At 38.6% G+C, this 17,347-nt stretch overlaps 1 protein-coding gene across 3 annotated transcripts in view; it reads right to left on the minus strand.

Moving 5' to 3' along the window:
* Nucleotides 1-17,347, minus strand: part of TLK1 (tousled like kinase 1) — a 168,524-nt gene that overhangs the window by 120,026 nt on the left and 31,151 nt on the right. The window contains exon 1 of one of the 3 annotated variants that reach the window (XM_077154116.1): nucleotides 10,063-13,191. The exons of the other annotated variants lie outside the window; for them this stretch is intronic. The gene's annotated coding sequence lies outside the window, so the exon portion shown is untranslated. Of the gene's footprint in view, nucleotides 1-10,062; nucleotides 13,192-17,347 lie in introns of those variants that run through there. 3 annotated transcript variants of the gene reach the window in all.

The following is a 17,347-nucleotide window of genomic DNA, read 5'->3' on the forward strand; positions in this document are numbered from 1 at the left end:
GTGGGAAACAGAAGCCCTTTCTCCTAGTAACAAGGAAGGGGAACTCAGCCAAGCACCAATGGCAAATTTCATCAAGGAATTAATTCAGTACACTGAATACCAGTTCAGAGGACAAATAAATTTACAACAGTTTAAGAAAGAAACTGGGAGTTTTGTTTCAGCCCCATTCCCAAGAGGTTGGAAGTAAGGAAGATGGAAAACACAGAAGCTTCTGGAATTGGCTGAACTCAGATTGCTGGAAAAGGGCTGTGCCCAAAGAAAAGGGAGACACAGAGCCAGGTACCAACTCTGAGAAGATCTTTTTTCCCCCAGCAGCCATTAAAGAAAATAGCTGTCATTCTCTGTTTTAAGCCCTGCCTCAGGCAGGGGCAGAAGTAGGGTTGAGTGAAAGACCAAGTACTACTCAGGTGCTAAAATAATTCCCTAATATTTTTTCCACGGTAATAAAGGTAACTATTGTTAAAAAAAAAAAAAAAGGACATTTACGAAAAAAGTGATCTTCAATTGTAACAAATATTCCACACCAATGCAAGGTACTGCTGGTGGGGTGGTATATGTGTATACTGTATTTTTTGCATGATTGTTCTCTAAACACACAAGTTCTCTAATAAAAAAATTAAATTAAAAAAAAAAGAAGAAGGCATCTTCCCCAAGAAAAAGTGGGAGGTGGGGAAGAACCCAGCACAAGTGCTGCCTGTCATTCAGAGAATTTAGATCCCAGGGCTAGGAAAACAGCAACAGTTTCAAATAACTTTCCCCTCAGCATCAGTCTCAACCAAGCCCCTGGCAGGGGTAGGTCCGAAGACAACTCAAGTCCCAGTACCACTTTAAGCCTGTGGTAGCAGTGAACTGACATGCCCCATCCACTGTGCAGGACAGGAAAAGCACAGAATCAGAAGGCATCACAGCAAAGACTAACCTTGTTGGTCTCAGCCCCAGGGAGTCTTGATACTGAATTACAACCCCTTCATGAGTCATGGACTGATCTAGTCTGGGGAAAACTGACTGATCCCCTCTGGAGAGACCCTTCTCCCAGAATCAGCCCTCCAGGTAAAAGTTGCTAGAGGTAACAAAAGGAGAGTTAAAAACATATAGAAGCCAAAAACAAAACAAAACAAAACAAAAAAAACAGCAGATCAACATTCCCTGAGGAGGAAGAATAAAGAGAAAATTTTTTCCTAGGGACAAAACAACCATACAAAAAAGGCATTCTAAACAATCAAACATTATATGCAGAGCAAGAAACAGATAAATAAGAGCTGAAAAAAATTCTGATCAGCTCAAAAGAAGTATGTTAGAGATCAAAGAACAGATAGCACATCAAGCCAATCAAGAAGAAAACTCTACGCAAGAGAGAGAAAACAACTCTAGAATAAACTAGTTAAGAAAATCAGATGCCTAGACACAAGCTAAAAACGTGACTCACACTAGAAAGCACAAAGATATAGCCCAAAGGTTCAAACCAAAACTCCAGATGAGATACAGGAGTTGAAATAACTAATTAAGGATGTTCAAGCAAACCTTCTATGAATTGAAGGAAATGTGGCAAAAAAGATGAAGGATATAAAGACAACACTGGGTGACTGAAAAAAAGAACTCAGAAGTTGCAAAATAATAACTTATAAGAATGAAAGGCACAACAAGAAATGAAAAAGACAATGAAGTCATATAACAGCAGATTTGAAGAGGCAGAAGAAAGGATTAGTGAACTAGAGGAGAAGACATGAAATTTTACATATAAAAGGACAGGGAAAAGAAGTGGAAAATTTGAGTAGGGTCTCAGGGAACTGAACGGAAAAGGAAGCACATGAAAACACCTGTTCTAGGTATCCCAGAAGAGGTTAAAGAGGCAGAAGTAACTGAGGAAATAATCACCCCAAATTTCCCAATTCTAACAAAACACATCAAATTACAGGTGCTTGAAGCACAATGTACCCCAAACAAAACAGATCCAAATAAACCTACTCCAAGACACTTACTAATCAGATTATCAAATTCCAAAGACAGAGAGAATTCTGAAAGCAGCAAGAGAAAAGCAATCCATCATTTACAAGGGAAGCTTGATAAGACTAAGCACAGAGTTGTTAGTGGAAATCAGAGGTCAGAAGGCAGTGGTTTGAAATAGTCAAGATACTGAGAGAGAAAAATTGCCAGTCAAGAATTCTAATATGGCAAAACTGTCCTTCAAAAGACAGTTAAGGGCCGCGGTGGCTCAGCGGGCAAAGTGCTTGCCTGCTATGCCGGAGGACCTCGGTTCGATTCCCGGCCCCAGCCCATGTAACAAAAACGGAGAAACAGAATACAATAAAACAAGAAAATGTTTAAAGATGTTTCCCTTTCTTCCTTCCTTCCTTCCTTCTATCCTTCCTTCCTTCTCTCTGTCTTTCCTTAAAAAAAAAAAAAAAAAAAAAAAAGACAGTTAAAAGAAGCCCTCCTCTTCCTCTTTCTCCGCCAGCGGCGGGAGTGCCGCCATCTTCCCCTTCTCTTTCCCCTCCTGCTCCGGCAGCGCTCCATCCGCCATCTTATCCTTCCCTTTCTCCTCCTACTCCAGCAGCTCTCCAACCACCACCATGCCCTCTTCCGCCTTCACCGGCACCTCCGCCGCCATCCTCGACATCCTTGCCATCCTCACCTTTCCTCCTCCAGAACAGCTACTAGGGGAGTAGAAATGATACAGAACAGCTCCCAGAGCCACGACAGAGATCAAAAAGACAGCGTACCCCATCCTGGAACGGCTGACTGGCTGGGAAAACCCGCTCCGGTGAGATTGCCGAGGGGCGCGGGCTACCCCGGGCGGGGTGGCAAGTGGTCGGAGTCCCTCCTTTCCTCCTTCCCGGGCCAGCTGGGAGAGGTGGACAGGCAGTCCCATCAAGCCGCAGCGGCTGGCGCACCCACCATGCGCGGCCCCACGGCGGAAATCCCCGGGCCACAGAGAACGGTGACCTGGGGGGGTCCCTTCCAAACACGTGACTCCCCAGTCCGGCTGGGAATGGTGCACTCTCCTGGGCCGCGGCGGCTGTGCCCTCCCGCCACGCTTGGCGCCACGGGCCGAATAGGAAATTCGGACGGGCGCTCTCCCGGGCTGAGGGGGCCGGCGACCCTCCCCACGTTCGGACTCCCAGGCCGGCTGGCACTCTTCCAAGCTGCTTCGGCTGGCGAACCTTTCCCACGGGGAGAGTTTTCCAAAGTTACAGGACCCACAGCACCTTTTACTGGTGGGACCCGCAGACAAACGTGTGCCACGAGCGCCACCTACTGGGCAGGATAAGAAAAACACAACCCAGAGATTGCACAAAAAAATCTTTCAAACTGTGGGGTCGAACACCCAGGGAAATCTAACTATATGCCCAGACGACAGCAGAAGATAACGGATCACGCTCAGAAAATTGAACATATGGCCCAGTCAAACGAAGAAACCAATAGTTCAAATGAGATACAGGAGCTGAGACAACTAATGCTGAATATACGAACAGAAATGGAAAACCTCTTCAAAAACAAAATCGAAAAATTGAGGGAGGACATGAAGAAGACATGAGATCAACAAAAAGAAGAAATAGAAAAACTGAAAAAACAAATCACAGAACTTATGGAAGTGAAGGATAAAGTAGAAAAGATGGAAAAAACAATGGATACCTACAATGATAGATTTAAAGAGACAGAAGATAGAATTAGTGATTGGGAGGATGGAACATCTGAATTCCAAAAACAAACAGAAACTATAGGGAAAAGAATGGAAAAATTTGAACAGGGTATCAGGGAACTCAAGGACAATATGAACCGCACAAATATATGTGTTGTGGGTGTCCCAGAAGGAGAAGAGAAGGGAAAAGGAGGAGAAAAACTAATGGAAGAAATTATCACTGAAAATTTCCCAACTCTTATGAAAGACCTAAAATTACAGATCCAAGAAGTGCAGCACACCCCAAAGAGATTAGACCCAAATAGGCGTTCTCCAAGACACTTACTAGTTAGAATGTCAGAGATCAAAGAGAAAGAGAGGATCTTGGAAGCAGCAAGAGAAAAACAATCCATCACATACAAGGGAAACCCAATAAGACTATGTGTAGATTTCTCAGCAGAAACCATGGAAGCTAGAAGACAGTGGGATGATATATTTAAATTGGTAAAAGAGAAAAACTGACAACCAAGACTCCTATATCCAGCAAAATTGTCCTTCAAAAATGAGGGAGAAATTAAAACATTCTCAGACAAAAAGTCACTGAGAGAATTTGTGACCAAGAGACCAGCTCTGCAAGAAATACTAAAGGGAGCACTAGAGTCAGATACGAAAAGACAGAAGAGAGAGGTGTGGAGAAGAGTGTAGAAAGAAGGAAAGTCAGATATGATATATATAATACAAAAGGCAAAATGGTAGAGGAAAATATTATCCAAACAATAATAACACAAAATGTTAATGGACTGAATTCCCCAATCAAAAGACATAGACTGGCAGAATGGATTAAAAAACAGGATCCTTCTATATGCTGTCTACAGGAAACACATCTTAGACCCAAAGATAAACATAGGTTGAAAGTGAAAGGTTGGGAAAAGAAATTTCATGCAAATAACAACCAGAAAAGAGCAGGAGTGGCTATACTAATATCCAACAAATTAGACTTCAAATGTAAACAGTTAAAAGAGACAAAGAAGGACACTATATACTAATAAAAGGAACAATTAAACAAGAAGACATAACAATCATAAATATTTACGCACCGAACCAAAATGCCCCAAAATACATGAGGAATACACTGCAAACACTGAAAAGGGAAATAGACACAGATACCATAATAGTTGGAGAATTCAATTCACCATTCTCATCAACGGATAGAACATCTAGACAGAGGATCAATAAAGAAACAGAGAATCTGAATATTACTATAAATGAGCTAGACTTAACAGACATTTATAGGACATTACATCCCACAACAGCAGGATACACCTTTTTCTCAAGTGCTCATGGATCATTCTCAAAGATAGACCATATGCTGGGTCACAAAGCAAGTCTCAACAAATTTAAAAAGATTGAACTCACACACAACACTTTCTCGTATCATGAAGGAATGAAGTTGGAAATCAATAATAGGCGGAGTGCCAGAAAATTCACAAATATGTGGAGGCTCAACAACACTCTTAAACAATGAGTGGGTCAAAGAAGAAATTGTAAGAGATTAGTAAATACCTCGAGGCGAATGAAAATGAAAACAAAACATATCAAAACTTATGGGACGCAGCAAAGGCAGTGCTAAGAGGGAAATTTATTGCCCTAAATGCCTTTATCAGAAAAGAAGAAAAGGCAAAAATGCAGGAATTAACTGTCTACTTGGAAGAACTGGAGAAAGAACAGCAAACTAATCCCAAAGCAAGAAAAAGGAAAGAAATAACAAAGATTAGAGCAGAAATAAATGAAATTGAAAACATGAAAACAATAGAGAAAATCAATAAGATCAGAAGTTGGTTCTATGAGAAAATCAATAAGATTGATGGGCCCTTAGCAAGATTGAAAAAAATAAGAAGAGAGAGGATGCAAATAAATAAGATCAGAAATGGAAGAGGAGACATAACTACTGACCTCACAGAAATAAAGGAGGTAATAACAGGATACTATGAACAACTTTACACTAATAAATACAACAATTTAGATGAAATGGACGGGTTCCTGGAAAGACATGAACAACCAACTTTGACTCAAGAAGAAATAGATGACCTCAACAAACCAATCACAAGTAAACAGATTGAATTAGTCATTCAAAAGCTCCCTAAAAAGAAAAGTCCAGGACCAGACGGCTTCACATGTGAATTCTATCAAACATTCCAGAAAGAATTAGTACCAACTCTCCTCAAACTCTTCAACATAATCGAAGTGGAGGGAAAACTACCTAATTCATTCTATGAAGCCAACATCACCCTCATACCAAAACCAGGCAGAGATATTACAAAAAAAGAAAACTACAGACCAATCTCTCTAATGAATACAGATGCAAAAATCCTCAATAAAATTCTAGCAAATCGTATCCAACAACACCTTAAAAGAATTACACATCATGACCAAGTAGGACTCATCCCAGGTATGCAAGGATGGTTCAACATAAGAAAATCAATTAATGTAATACACCATATCAACAAATCAAAGCAGAAAAATCACATGATCATCTCAATTGATGCAGAGAAGGCATTTGACAAGATTCAACATCCTTTCCTGTTGAAAACACTTCAAAAGATAGGAATACAAGGGAACTTCCTTAAAATGATAGAGGGAATATATGAAAAACTCACAGCTAATATCATCCTCAATGGGGAAAAATTGAAAACTTTCCCCCTAAGATCAGGAACAAGACAAGGATGTCCACTATCACCACTATTATTCAACATTGTGTTGGAGGTTCTACCCAGAGCAATTAGACAAGAAAAAGAAATAGAAGGCATCAAAGTTGGAAAGGAAGAAGTAAAACTATCACTGTTTGCAGACGATATGATACTATACGTAGAAAACCCAGAAAAATCCACAACAAAATTACTAGAGCTAATAAATGAGTACAGCAAAGTAGCAGGTTACAAGATCAACATTCAAAAATCTGTAGCTTTTCTATACACTAGTAATGAACAAGCTGAGGGGGAAATCAAGAAACGAATCCCATTTACAATCGCAACTGAAAGAATAAAATACCTAGGAATAAATTTAACCAAAGAGACAAAAACCCTATATAAAGAAAACTACAAAAAACTGCTAAAAGAAATCACAGAAGACCTAAATAGATGGAAGGGCATACCATGTTCATGGATTGGAAGACTAAATATAATTAAGATGTCAATCCTACCTAAACTGATGTACAGATTCAATGCAATACCAATAAAAATCCCAACAACTTATTTTTCAGAATTAGAAAAACCAATAAGCAAATTTATCTGGAAGGGCAGGGTGCCCCGAATTGCTAAAAACATCTTGAGGAAAAAAAACGAAGCTGGAGGTCTAGTGATGCTGGACTTTAAGGCATATTATGAAGCCACAGTGGTCAAAACAGCATGGTATTGGCATAAAGATAGATATATCGACCAATGGAATTGAATAGAGTGCTCAGATATAGACCCTCTCATCTATGGACATTTGATCTTTGATAAGGCAGTCAAGCCAACTCACCTGGGACAGAACAGTCTCTTCAATAAATGGTGCCTAGAGAACTAGATATCCATATGTAAAAGAATGAAAGAAGACCCGTATCTCACACCTTATACAAAAGTTAACTCAAAATGGATCAAAGATCTAAACATTAGGTCTAAGACCATAAAACAGTTAGAGGAAAATGTAGGGAGATATCTTATGAATCTTACAACTGGAGGCGGTTTTATGGACCTTAAACCTAAAGCAAGAGCACTGAAGAAAGAAAGAAATAAATGGGAGCTCCTCAAAATTAAACACTTTTGTGCATCGAAGAACTTCATCAAGAAAGTAGAAAGACAGCCTACACAATGGGAGATAATATTTTAAATGACATATCAGATAAAGGTCTAGTCTCCAGAATTTATAAAGAGAATGTTCAACTCAACAACAAAAAGACAGCCAACCCAATTACAAAATGGGAGAAAGACTTGAACAGACACCTACCAGAAGAGGAAATACGGATGGCCAAGAGGCACATGAAGAGATGCTCAATGTCCCTGGCCATTAGAGAAATGCAAATCAAAACCACAATGAGATATCATCTCACACCCACCACAATGGCCATTATCAACAAAACAGAAAATGACAAGTGCTGGAGAGGATGTGGAGAAAGAGGCACACTTATCCACTGTTAGTGGGAATGTCAAATGGTGCAACCACTGTGGAAGGCAGTTTGGCGGTTCCTCAAAAAGCTGAATATAGAATTGCCATACGACCCAGCAATACCATTGCTGGGTATCTACTCAAAGGACTTAAGGGCAAAGACACAAACGGACATTTGCACACCAATGTTTATAGCAGCGTTATTTACAATGGCAAAGAGATGGAAACAGCCAAAATGTCCATCAACAGACGAGTGGCTAAACAAACTGTGGCGTATACCTACAATGGAATATTATGCAGCTTTAAGACAGGATAAACTTATGAAGCATGTAATAACATGGATGGACCTAGAGAACATTATGCTGAGTGAGTCTAGCCAAAAACTAAAGGACAAATACTGTATGGTCCCACTGATGTGAACCGACATTCGAGAATAAACTTGGAATATGTCATTGGTAACAGAGACCAGCAGGAGTTAGAAGCAGGGTAAGTTAACGGGTAATTAGAGCTGAAGGGATACAGACTGTGCAACAGGACTAGATACAAAAACTCAAAAATGGACAGCACAGTAATACCTAATTGTAAAGTAATCATGTTAAAACATTGAAGGAAGCTGCAACTGAGCTATAGGTTTTTGTTTTTGTTTGTTTTTTTTTACCATTATTATTACTTTTATTTTTTTTCTCTATATTAACATTCTATATCTTTTTCTGTTGTGTTGCTAGTTCTTCTAAACCGATGGAAATGTACTAAGAAATGATGATCATGCATCTGTGTGATGATGTTGAGAATTGCTGATTGCATATGTAGAATGGTATGATTTCTAAATGTTGGGTTAATTTCTTTTTTTCCGTTAATTAATAAAAAAAAAAAATAAAGTATCAGGGGCAGAGAGAGTTCAGATAGAGTCAAGAGGCTACTCTGGAGGTTGCTCTTACACAAGCTTCAGGTAGACCTTGCTACCTATCATAACCTGCCAACCCCCAACCAGGACCATTCCAGCCAATCCTAAAGAACACCTAGGGCAATATATAAGATTCCACAAGGGTTCCAGGCACTAGAGTAACTTGCCAGAAACCTACAACCTCCAGATGGGTCCCTGGTCCAGATAAATCCTGAAACCTAGTCCAGCCTCTCCAGAACATCAGATAGTTCCATCTCACTACCCCATATTAGTGACTGACCCTTCCCATATCAAAAAATTAGCATTGTCATAGCCCAAATAACCCCAATGAGAGGTATGGAAAGATTAAAGGTGATGGTAGAGTTATACAGAGAAGATAGGACTTAACAAATGAATATGAATGCTGAATCACTGAAATCTCTTTTAGTATCCAGTATTTCGGAGCAGCTAGAAGTAAAACCTAACATTGTGAAATTGTAACCCATGTCAAAGTCTGAAATATGTTCTACAACTAATTGTGGTGCTGTGCTTGGATTTTTATAGCTTTTTGGTATATATGTTACTGTTCACAAAAAAAGAAGGAAAAAAAGTCGATTGTGATGATAAAAAAGAATTTAAGCCCTCTAGCCTCCTATATTCTGCAGCAGCTAGAAGGAAAAATCTGAGATGGTATGGCAGCCCATGACAAACTCTGGAATCTGTCCTGTAACTACTTTTTGAAGAGTGGTTTGAAAACTATTGCTTTTTTATTTCTTTCTTTTGTATATATGCTATACTATACAATTAAAAAAGTTAAAAAAAAAAAAAAGACAGTTTAAAGTACTTACAGATAAACAGACACAACGAGTTCATGAACAAGAGACTTGCTATACAAGAAATGCTAAAGGGAGTGCTACAAGTCTGACAGGAAAAGACAGGAAAGAGAGGTGTGGAGAGCGTAGAAATGAAGATTATCAGTAAGAGTAACTACAGGGTAAAAAGAAAAAATAAAATATGACATAAAAGCCAAAGGACAAAATGGTTGAAGAAAGTACTGTCTTTACTATAACAACACTGAGTATTAGATTAAACTCACCAATCAAAGACATAGAATGGCAGAATGGATTAAAAAACAGAATCCGAAAAACAATCAAAAACACAGGATCCATCTATATGCCGCCTACAAGATACTCATTTTGGACCCAAGAACAAAAACAGACCGAAAGTTAAAGCAGGAAAAAGACATTCCACATGAACAGCAACAAGAAAAGTGCAGGGGTAGCTATACCAACATCAGATATAAATATAAAGCAGTTAAAAGAGACAAAGGACACTATGTATTAATAAAAGGGTGAATTCATCAAGAAGAAATATCATACATATTTATGCACTGTGCTGGTCTGAATGTGTTACGTACCCCAGAAAAGCCATGTCCTTCATTCCTCATTCAATATTGCTGGGTGGGGCCTTTTTGATTGTTTCCATGGAGATGTTACCCACACAATGGTGGGCGCTAACTTTTGATTGATGGTTTCCATGGAGATGTATCTCTACCCATTCAACATGGGTTGCTTACTGGAGACCTTTAAGAGGGAACCATTTTGGAAGAAGCTCCAGAACCAACAGAGCCACCACAGCCACAAGAACAGACAGAGCCAACAGAATGGACAGAGCCCCAGCGAAGCCATTAAAGAGAAAGCTAGCAGATCTCACCATTTGCCTTTCCTGTTGAGACAACAATTCTGAACATCATCAGCCTTCTTGAAACAAGGTATCTTTCCCTGGATGCCTTAGATTGGACATTTTTATAGCCTTGCTTTAATTTGGACATTTTCATGGCCTTAGAACTATAAACTAGCAACTTAATAAATTCTCCTTTTTAAAAGCCACCCCATTTCTGGTATATCACATCCCAGCAGCCTGTAAACTAAAATATGTACCAAGTCAGAGTGCCCCAAAATATATGAGGCAAACACTAGCAACACTGAAGGGAGAAATGCACACCTCTATAATAGTAGTTGGAGACTTTAATACTCCACTTTCATCAATGGAAAGAACACCTAGACAGAGGATCAATAAGGAAACAGATCTTGAATAATATGATAAATGAACTAGACTTAACAGGCATATATAGAGAACACTGCAACCCACAACAGCAGGATATACATTCGTTCCTAGTACTCACAGATCATTCAAGGAAAGACTACATGTTGGGTAACAAAATAGGTCTCAATAAATTTTAAAAGACTGAAATTATAGGAAATAATGGAATGAAGCTGGAAATCAATAACAAGCAGAGAACTGGAAAATTCACAAACATATGAAGGTTAAACAACACACAAACTATCAGTGGGTCAAAAGAAATTTCAAGAGAAATCAGTATATATCTTGAGATGAATGAAAACAAGAACACAATATATTGAAACTTATGGGGTGCATACACTGAGTGGTTTGGTTGATAGTTGAAGTAGCTTTGCTTGTTGGCTACGGCTTTTCATTTGGGTAACCAGAACAGCACACTGGTCAAAGAAGTAGCCTAAGACTTTGGCTTTTGGTAGAGGAAAATGGCCCAAATCAAGCAGACTGCTATAAATATTGTGGTGGTAAAGTCCTCCACAAACAGTTGGCCACCAAGGCTGCCAGGAAAAGCGCCCCCTCTACTGGCAGGGTGAAAAAAAAAATCTTTACAGGCCTGGAGCCATCTTACTTTGAGAGATTCGTCATTATCAGAAGTCGACTGAGCTGATCCAGAAGCTGCCTTTCCAGAGGGTCGGTGAGGGAGACTGCCCAGGATTTCAAAACTGACTTGAGGTTTCAGAGCATGCCACTGACATGCTTTAGGAGGCTAGTGAAATGCACCTGGTGGGTTTAGCTGAAGATACTTATCTGTGTGCCATTTAGGCAAAGAGAGTCACCACCATGCTCAAAAGCATTCAGTTAACTTGCCGGGAACAGGGAAAGAGAGCTTAAGAGAAGGTAGTTTATGGCATTTCATAGTAAATTCTGTAAAATACTTTGGTTTACTTTGTGAACTTTCGGTAAGAAATTGTTTATAATATGCTGCATTTGTAACTTAAGTCATTGCATCTCTCAGGATGATGTGCAGTGACTGTTCAAAAATCTCAGTGATGTGAGTACTGTTGCTCAGGAGTGATAGGTTGCTACTATGCAATGGCATAGTAAGTGATGCTTCTTGCTTCTCATGATGCATGTTTCAGTAAATTAATGACTTGGGTAGCTATGAAGGTACTAAATTGATAACTATGGACGAGATCCTTTTGCAAGAAAACTGGTTATGACTTGATCCCAGTGTTTAACAATTGGGGCTGTTAAGTCTGACCTTGCATCTCTGTGATAGATTGTGGTCTTTTTCACGGGTGAATATTCAAGTCGTAACCTCAGTGTAACTTAGTTTACTTAAAAAAAAAAAAGTAAACCTGGCAGCTATAGAATATACTATGTACATTTATAAACGCTATTTTACATATTGCAGTGTCAACATTTATAAATTAAATGTTTTACACTCACGTGGTGGAAGTCTTGTTATTAAAGTGTGTGTAATTCAACATCTAATGGTTTTCTCCTAACTAGAATGCACTTGACTTCATAGTAGGAAATGCTATTTATACCTTGCGTAAGTCCTCATTCTATCATGTTAACTAACCCTCTAGCTGATAATGCAGACACAATTGGGGGAATTTTAATTACAAGGGTTCTAGAATATATAAGTTTTTCACACTAGCATCATCTGTTACTAATAATCTGTAGTGCAGCTTTTCATTGTGCCACTGTTGGTGTAATATCTATGTTGAGTTTTTCTCCTCTACCAAGACAAAACAATACTGAAGTTATTTTCCTTGTAGAGTTTGCATTATAGTAACCCTTAGAGAGCAAGCTTGCTCTGGGAGAAGAGCATACAGCTCCAGCTTATTAAACTTTCACAAATTAAGATGTCAGGTTAGGTGGGACAGAAAGCCTGGGACAAGCTGGGACCCAGCATTAAGAGACTGAGAAAGCCTTCCTGACCAAAAGGAGGAGGAGAGAAATGAGATAAAATAAATTTTCAGTGGCTAAGAGAGATCAAACAGAGCTGAGCAGTTACCCTGGAGGTTATTCTTCTGTATTATATAGATATTCCTTTTTAGTTTAGGTGAATACTGTAGTGGCTAGAGGAATGTACCTGAAACTGTTGAGCTGTGTTCCAGTAGCCTAGATTCTTGAAGATGACTGTATAAAGATATGACATTTATAATGTGATTGTGTGATTGTGAAAATCTTGTGTCTGATGCTCTTTATATACAGGGTATGGAAAGATGAGTAAAAAAATATGGATAATAAATAAATAAATAATGGGGGAAAAAGGGTAAAATAAATTGGGTAGATGGAAACACTGGTGGTCAATGAAAGAGAAGGGGGTAAGGTGTATGGTATGTATGAGTTTTTTCTTTTTCTTTTTATTTCTTTTTCTGGAGTGATGTAAATGCTCTAAAAAAATGATCTTGGTAATGAATACACAACTATGTGATGATACTGATTGTACACCATGTATAAAATGTATGTATGTGTGTGAAGAGTTCTCAATTAAAAAAAAAAAATATATATATATATATATATATATGTCAGGTTAGGCTACATCTACTATACTGTCCTGGGAAAATCACTTTTATAGAAAATGGCCTTCAAAGTGGTTTTAAAATTTATCTTCTTCTATTGAAGTCTGTCTGTCAATGATGTATGTTGACTAAATCTATAAATCTTATTTATAAAAAAAGAAAAAAGGATGCAGTGCAGGCAGTGCTGAGAGGGAAACTTATAGCACTAAATGCCTACATTTAAAGGAAGAAAGGGCTAAAATCAAAGACCTAACTGAACATCTGGAGGAACTAGAGAAAGAAGGGAAAACTAATCCCAAAGGAAATAGAAGGAAAGAAATAATAACAATGGTTAGAGCAGAAATAAATGAAACTGAGACTAAAAAAAAGGGGAGAATCAACCGAACCAAAAGTTGGTTCTTTGAGAAGATAATAAAACTGACAACACTCAGTTAGACTAACAAAGACAAAAAGAGAGAAGATGCAAATAAAATCTGAAATGAAAGGGGGGGTCATTATCACTGACCGAATAGAAATGAAAAAGATCATAATAGTATGACCAACCATATGCTAACAAATTAAACAATATAGATGAAATGGAAAACTTCCTAAAAACACATAACACCTTACACTGACTTGAGAAGAAATAGCAGACCTCAACAAATCAATCACAAATCCTCCCAACAAAGAAAAGCCCAGGACCAGATAGCTTTGCAGTAGAATTCTACCAATTATTCTAAGGAGAATTAATACCAAATTTGCTCAAGCACTTCTAAAAAAACTGAAGAGGAGGGAACACTAACTCATCATTCAATGAAGCCAAATCATCCTAATACCAAAGCTAAATAAAGATATTACAAGAAGAGGAAATTACAGACCAATCTCTCTAATGAACATAGATGCAAAAATCCTCAACAAAATACTTGCAAATCAAATCCAACAGCACATTAAAAGAATTGTACATCATGATCAAGTAGGTTTTATTCCAGGTACGCAAGCATGGTCCAACACAAGACAATCAATTAGTGTAATATATCACATTAAGAAATTGAAGGGGGAAACCTACATGATCATGCAAATCAAAAGAGAAAAGGCATTTAAAAAAATCTAGCAACCTTTCTTGATACAAACATTTCAAATTTTAGGAATAAAAGGAAATTTCCTCAACATCTACTAGACATATATGAAAAACTTACAGCTAGCATTGTACTCAATGGTGAGAGAGTGAAAGCTTTTCCTCTAAGATTGGGAATAAGACAAGGATGCCCGCTGTCACCACTGTTATTCAACCTTCTGCTAGAAGTTCCAGCTAGAGCAATTAGGCAAGAGAAAGAAATAAAAGGCATTCAAATCATAAAGTAAATGATCCTACATTTAGAAATTCCAGAAAAATCTAAAGCTATTAAAATTAAAGCTATTAGAACTACTAACAAGTTCAGCAAAATGGTGGTGGGATACCAGATCAGCACACAAAAATCAGCACTGTGTGTCTATGCACTAATAATGAGCAATCCAAGGAGGAAATCAAGAAAGTAGCTAAGGATATCGTGGTAGTTTGAAGCTGCTACATACCCCAGAAAAGGTCACTTTCTTTTAATCCACATCTTTGGGTGTAGAGCAATTGTAGGTAGGGCCTTTTGATTAGATTATTTCAGTTGAGGCCTACCCCAGGGTAGGTCTTAATTTTCTTACCGGAGTCCTTTGTAAGAAATTCACAGAAAAAAACCCTAGAGATGCTGACACAAGGATACACCTACAGAAGCTGACAGAGGAAGCCACCAAAGCCAGAAGCTGGAAGCACTGAAACCCAGGAAAGAATAACCAGCAGATGTCACCATGTTACTGGCTATGCTACAGGAGTATGGATTGCCGGGAGCCTTTCTTCAGAGAGAGTTTTGTCCTGTTGACAATAATTTACTGGATATTTTCATGGCTTTAGAATTGTAAGTTAATAAATCCCCATTGTTAAAAGCCAGTCTATTTCTACTATACTGCATTTCCTCAACTTTAGCAAACCAAAACAGATGTAAAGGTATATTCAGGAAATTCATAAATAAATGGAAGGACATTCTGCATTCATGGATTGGAAGACTGAATATTAGTTTTGCAGAAATGGAAAAGCCAATTATCAAATTTATTTGAAAGGATAAAGGGGCCCCAAATAGCTAAAAACATCTTCAAAAGGAACAATGTAGGTTTCCGCACTACAGGCCACTCAGGCTCCGGGAACATATCACATGGAGACGGTGTGCGTCATGTTGGGAGCATTCCCACCTTTCCACCTCACTCACTTTTCTGGGCAGGCCCTTCTTCCCTTCCTCTGCTGCGGCCATGTTTCAGTGTGGGGAGTCAGTCCCAACTTTGCAGGCTTCACCTTCTTGATGCCAGTATCTAATGGAAATGTTGGCCAGTCTGCGACAGATCTGATTATTTCCACACCGAATCTGTCTAAGACTGGTTACATCTATACTAACTATCTTGGTTCGATGGTTTGGGAACAATCCATATGCAATTGCCAAAGAAAATGCACAAGTACTCAGTACAAATGCCAAAGTTTATTCATTATTTTTTGTTTGGAAAAGTTGCCAGAATGCAATATACCTGAAATAGAACCGTTTTTAAAAATGGAATTTATTAAGTTGCAAGTTTACACTTCTAAGGCCATAGAAATATTCAAACAAAGGCATCCAGAAAAAGACACCTTAACTCCAAAGAAAGGCAGATGCTGTCCAGAACACCTGTCAGCTGGGAAGGCACCTGGCTGGTATCTGCTGGTCCTTTGATCCTAGGTTCCATTTCTTTCAGCCTCTGTTTCCTGCGAGGATTCCTCACTTGGCTTCTCCAAGGCTGGGTTTCATCTCTTGGCTTCCCTTAGTTCTTTCCACGTTCTGTTATGCTGAGTACCTCATGGGAAGGCACATGGTAATGTCTGCTGGGCCTTGCATCTCCAAACTTCTGGCTCTCATGCTGGCTTTGACGGCTCTGACACTTCTGTTCTCCAAGCGTTTGCATCTGAGGTTTCTCCAAAATGTTTCCCCTTTTAAAGAACTCTAGTAAACTAATCAAGACTCACCACGAAGAGACAGAGTTATATCTCTATCAAATCAAAAGGTCACAGCCACAACTGGGTATATCATATCTCCACAGAAACAATCCAATAAAAATTCCCACCCTAAACAATAGGTTTGGCCCTACGAGATTAGATCAAAACTAAAATGGCTTTTGGGGGATACATAACAGCCATAAACCAGCACATTCACTGTCATCAAATAAGCTCTTCAGTCAAGACCCATTTCTATTAATTATAAATCCAAGCCATTCTGTGAAAAACGCTTTCCTGGTTAAGTACTGTGTCAGAGTTGTTACTTCAAGCATTCAAATCACTGCAAGGATCTCCAGCTTCAAAGCACTCCCTCCCTTCCAGTACCTACTTACTCCTTCCATGCATATGAGTTTTCAAAATAAATTAATGAGCCTTTAACTGGAAGACATGGAAAAAAGCCAATGCATTCCTCAAATAGTGGATTCTGAAATTTATATCTACATTCCTACGATGAAAGTTGTTCTTAAGAAATCCAAATGGCAGTTCTGCTGAAATTTATTCCAGAAGGAGACAATATCCCAGAGGCATTAGGTCTTGAGTATGTTAATCATGATGACCCTACACCATCTATCTACCTTACCCAGGGAAAATACCAAGTTCCTAGAAATTGCTTTTTGGCAGTGGGTTTTCCCCTGCACTTTTTGGATCAGTTTTTAGTTTTATACCATATGTTCGAACCTACCTGTTACTAGTACAACTGTTAAGCAGTGTATATAGAATTTGTACTACCTGAAAATGTATCAGGAAATAAGTACTTACTTTTCACACAAAAAGGGATTACCAAAAGAAAGGTTTTGCTATACTTTTCATCATATACAAAAAATGTAAATTTTGAATAAAATATTTTGTAATTTAAAATGAAAAGAGCATAGTCAGAGGACTCAGACTTTCTGATTTTAAAGCATATTACAAAACTACAATGGTCAAAACTGCATGCTACCGGCATAAAGATAGACATCCTGACCAATGGAATCAAACTGAGAGTTCAGAAGCAGACCTCACATCTA

The sequence above is a fragment of the Tamandua tetradactyla genome, chromosome 3 (assembly GCF_023851605.1).
Source record: "Tamandua tetradactyla isolate mTamTet1 chromosome 3, mTamTet1.pri, whole genome shotgun sequence".
NCBI classification, from domain to species: domain Eukaryota; kingdom Metazoa; phylum Chordata; class Mammalia; order Pilosa; family Myrmecophagidae; genus Tamandua; species Tamandua tetradactyla.